This window comes from Triticum dicoccoides, chromosome 7B, assembly GCF_002162155.2.
Source record: "Triticum dicoccoides isolate Atlit2015 ecotype Zavitan chromosome 7B, WEW_v2.0, whole genome shotgun sequence".
Lineage (NCBI taxonomy): Eukaryota > Viridiplantae > Streptophyta > Magnoliopsida > Poales > Poaceae > Triticum > Triticum dicoccoides.
In genome coordinates this window covers 683,906,225-683,911,664 of record NC_041393.1, presented here as the reverse complement: position 1 = coordinate 683,911,664, position 5,440 = coordinate 683,906,225, and positions in this window count along the sequence as shown.

The following is a 5,440-nucleotide window of genomic DNA, read 5'->3' as shown; positions in this document are numbered from 1 at the left end:
AGAGTTCAGCCTGTGTGCCCATCTATCAAGAACTAAGTCATCCGCTGCTTGCCTACCATGTTGTTTTGAGTGTCCCGGCCCAATAATGCTGCCTTCTAAAGTTTTGGGAATCTTCCATGCATTCTTTTCTTTTGTTTAAATAAAACTTATTTCTCAATTTTTGTCCTCATATTTTATTTTCTTATTCTTGATTCATGTTGACATGATTTCATATACTCGATGAACATTTTTTAAAGATAGGTTAAACATTTTCCAAACACATGTCACTCATTTTTCGTTCAATAGTTTTCTAAGTACATGTTAAATATTTCTCAAATGCAAGTTAACATTTTTGGAAACACACGGTGCAAGTTTATGAAATACATGGTGAATACTCTTTAGCACAAACATTGATTTTTTTTCAAATACATGATAAACATTTTTTTAAATACACAGTGAATATTTTTAAAATACATGATAATCATCTTATAAACACATGATAAATATTTAAATACATGGTTGTTTTTTGAATACATGATGAAAATTTATGTAGTACACCATATACATTTTTTTAATATACCGTGAACTTTTTTATAATACACAATGAACATCTTTAATAATTACATTAATAATTTTCTTAAAATGTATGATGAACATTTTTATAAATAGTTGAACACATTTTTAAAGTACAAGATAAACATTTTATGATTTTAAAACATAAGTAGATTAGCTAAAAACACTTTTTGGAAAATATAGGAATACTTTTTAAAATGTTTCAAATATATTTGTTATAATATTTTGAGAAAAAATTGAAGACAAAATAAGAAGTGAAAAAAAACTTTATATAACTTACATGCTTACGTGCGTTCACATAGAGGGTGTGTGGTAGATGCATGTGCTCCTTCCCATAAGAGGAAACATTAATAGCAGCTATTTGCTTATCATGTAGATTATTATTAAGAGGTATAGGACATCATGCATGTGCTCCATTCTAAACAAATTATCAGCCTATGATTAACATCTTTCTTTTCACAAGATATTTAATAGCAACTTGTATTACTGGAAAAAGGCTTATAGATTGCCTCAATTTAATAGCGTGCATGGTCTAGAACCCGGCACAACTATTTTGGTGAAGTAGGAGTGGTGGTGACTAAATGTTACACGCCGCTGCTTTGTGCACAGCTGTGGCGGACAATATTTAGGAGCGTCACTCATAAACTGTTTCCAAATTCCTCGCGGGATGAAAAAGAAACAGTGCCAGGCGTTGAGATTGGGCCCGCCACTACTTTAACATGAACTAGTGGCGGGCAAGAAATATGCCCAAAGCACATATGTTCTGCTTGGCCCCATGGTGATTGTGTTAGGCCGTGACTCTGTGAGTGTGTTGTGTGGTTGGAGAGGAAAGCTATGTTTCTTTGTCTCGGAGAGAGATGTTGTCCCTCCAAACTATAAGAGTTAGGGCATCTTCAGTGTAGACCTTCAAAACAGACACCACATCCGTCCATACAATGTGAGGACCAGTTCATGAACACTAATGGGGATGTCAACAAACCGAACAAAATTCGTGCAAACTGGATAATTTTCATATAAATTGATATAAATGAGAGAAAACATGTACATTTCAGATATATTTCAAATAAACTATAGTGGAGTAGGCTATGCTATTCTAACCTAGTGTATCACCGACCGCGGTGGATCCCGTTTCCCACAACATGTCTCCCTATGTCCGGCAGCAAACTCACCAGACCACCCTGAGCCTTGGAGGAATATGCTTCACCGGGAGGGAGAGAGTAGCCTCTACAACCATGAAGCATGAATCAAGGTTGGTTTTGGGGGCGGGGGGGAGGGGGTGCTCACCATGGCCTACGCCCCCGTGAAGCGGGCAAGTCACCAACTGTGTAGGTCGGCGAGCGTAGGCGTTGGCATTTTTGGGACACAAGGGACGACGACCTCCCATGGTCTACCTTTTCATCGGTGTTGGTGGTGGCCGCGGGCATGGCTGACTGAGAGTTGGCGAGATCATAGTCGGTGCCCCAGTCAAATTCCTTCGCCGCCGTGTCGACCTCTGCGAACATGGCTTCTTTCTCCGCTTGCCGATGTGTTGCGGCCATCACTCCCAGCAGATTTGGCGGGAGACGGTGTTGGCCAGCCTGGTGGTGGCGCTAACTCCGGAGAGCTTTCCAGCAAGCCAACCTGTCTCCGGCTGGATCGCGGGGCCACACGTCCAGCTCTAATGCTGGAGAGCTCCTTCTTCTGCTCAGCAGAGAGCCCAACCCACCATGCTTTCGAGCTAGAGGCCATGGCGGGTGTGGTGCAAGGAGGAGATGGAGAGCAGAGGTGTGGTGTGGTTCTTGCCCGGCACCTAGCCACATTTAAATAGTGGGCGGATGCGAGGCACCAATCGACGAGGTGTTTAATGGCGGCCGGCACAGGTACGAATGTGTGGCAGTCGGGATATTGGAGTAGATAACGGTGTCATACACTGGAGTGGCTCATCACAGGATGCCGGCAGAGGGCTCGTCCATAGGCCCACGAGGCCCACCACATATCTGGCAGCAGGAGGGAGTCCGGAGGAAGGGAGCAATGTCATTGGACCTTCTTGATCCCCAAGTTGATGATGACGACCACCTAGATCGCATATCCCTTTGTAAAACCCTAGCCTCCATCATATATATCTTTACCTACTAATAAACTACCGATTGCTTCTGGTCGTCCGTCAAAAAAATTGCCCCCGAAGTTCGCATTAATTACCCACTACGCCACCGGTAAGTGAGAAAAAACGGTTCGCTGTGGCTGCATCCGCGCCGCGTTCATATAAAGCAACACTCATGGATATATCGACCATACGTGACTAGCCGGGTGGTTGGAGCTTGCATCTTGCCTTGGGTAGACCTGGGTTCGAACCCTGCTCCCTCCCTTTTGTTTTTTCTTTCTTTTCTTTTGGCTGCAGCACGTAATATTCAGTTAATAAGAAGAAATCCCCTCGCATAAAAACATATCATACATATGTGCTTCACTTAAATGTAGCAACTTGATGAGGTTCTGAATTAACTTAAGGTAGTGTGCTTGCCTTTTTATGATATATGGTGTAATAAATTTGTCTCCTTAGTATTTTTTGTACTAAATGAATATAATTCTAGCTGTTCCCTAAGGGTTGTTTTTTTATTTCTGCTTCTTATATTGTGATAGCATAGGTGCGGCATATTCGTATTAAATCTGAAACATATGTGATCTTAAATTATTTTTGCATAATCTAGAATTTATTTCATGGGCTTAGTTTGTACTTTGCCATTCTATGTGAGAGTAAGATGTATTTTTAATTATATACTCACAGATGGTCATCTAATTAAGATTGAGATAAGCAAGCGATTGTCAAAGTTGTCATGAAAAACACTAGGCTTCTCATTACAGTGGATGGTAAAATTTCTTTTACACTGATGTTATGGGTGCGTGAAAGCGGTGTGCTAGAGTGTTATTACCAAGTTCATCATCCTATGATGCATCGCATTTGCCGTGACTAGATGGACAACTTGACGACCATCGGCGGCGGTGACCAAGAGGAAAAGTTGCAACGTGGATGGAGCAAAAAGTATGTGGGAAGATTTGTTTCTCCCATTGCAACGCACAGATTTTTTAGCTATAAGAATTCATCTTCAAGTGGTGTAGGAATCCACAAAATACCATTCCCTGGTTTCGTAATTTGGATATTCCTAAAACCTATTAGGATTTATGATGTTTTAGAAAAAGAGAGGATTTAGGATGCATATCCGAAGGAGATGTGCATCTACCGTGTTCTTCAGCGGTTCTGATAGAGTAATTTTTCTAAATTGATTTGAGATATCGAATATGCTTATACTTGTGGTTCGCTTCATGGTTCCCTGTAGAACTGAATGGAGAAAAAAATATAATCAAACAGATTTAAGTTGCTAAATTATAATTAGTTGAAAAAAGGTATTATTTTGTCTATCCATGCTTATGCTTCTTTTTTTTACCAGCAAAAGAAGCTGTGTTACAGGAAACTCCTTTCTCACATTGAGTGTGATAAAAGTAGCATGGATCTTATTTTGTAATGTAAAATTTCAGTTTTAGTAGGTTTGCATCTGTTCCAAAGGTATTGCTTTTCAGAGATAATTAATGATACAATTAAGGAAAATGCAAAAAAAATCTCCCATTGCAACGCACGGGCACTTTTCCTAGTATATATATATATATATATATATATATATATATATATATATATATATATATATATATATATATATATATATATATATATATATATAGGGAGCTCTCATATCTATCTACTCTCTCGTACAACAACTCTCGGTAGATTCATACATTCTGTAATCCATCGCTCAAGGCATACCCACCATTAATAACAGACACAAGTAAAATGTAGAGTATTACTCCACCATGTAGGGCTGAACCTAGGTAAATTCCCCGTGTGACCTCCAATCTATGACTACCAGCTACGCTAGGTACCCTACCAAGAAATCTGACGGTTTTGTGCACCATCAGTAGGTTCCTCGGCACACGTGCTGGTTTAATGGAGGTAGGAGGGAAGACGTGTGCCGTTTCAATGGGAAGAGAAAGGCATGCCGGCGGGCGTGTAGCAGGCGATGCTCCCGACCGGTGCACCGCTTCAATGCCGACTCTAGTGAATAGTCACGTCCGCTTTGGACCAGCATGGATGCGACACGGACGCTCTGGCGGGGAGTGGCGTGGGTGAGGGAGAGGAGTTTTGGGTGGGCCAGAGTTGTCAGACGCTAGCATGGTAGCGGTCCGGACTCTCGTAAATCCCCCGGTTTGCTTCAGGTTTGCGGGAAAAAGGATGCCCGGACCGGAATGCAGATGAATATAGGATCGTGTTGATGGCAAAGCACGTCCGGATCATGGTCTGAACGGATGTGGGCGATTTCAAGGTCCGCCTTGGAGAAGCCCTTAGTTTCGTTCTTGTACAAATATGCATATGGTTGGTCAAATGCGCTTTCTGGCCTGGATGTACTAGCTAGATTCTCAATATTTTGTTGGGTGGGCAGGAAGACCAGACTTGAAAGTGTTTGGTTCCTTTTTTCGGTAGCGCCTATGCCTCGCTTGTAGTGTGAAGTTGGGCAGCCTCACCCCAGCGAGCGTGAGACTGGGCTGGACGAGCTTGCAGATGGCCACAACCTCATTTTTTCGTTTTTCTCCATGTTTTTTGTTTTTCAATTCCGTTTTTTACTTTGGTTTATACATTCAAATATTATAAATATTTACATTAAAAAAATTTGCCTAAAAAATTAAAAAAATATTAATCTAGCATTTGAAAAATGTTAAATGTTATTAAAGAAATGTTTCTCATGTATATGAAAAGTATAATATGTATGAAAAAATTCAAGCATGTACTATAAAATGTTAACCAATCATTTTAAAAATGTTAATCAAGGATTTAAAAATTATACAGTGTATATAAAAAATCCTA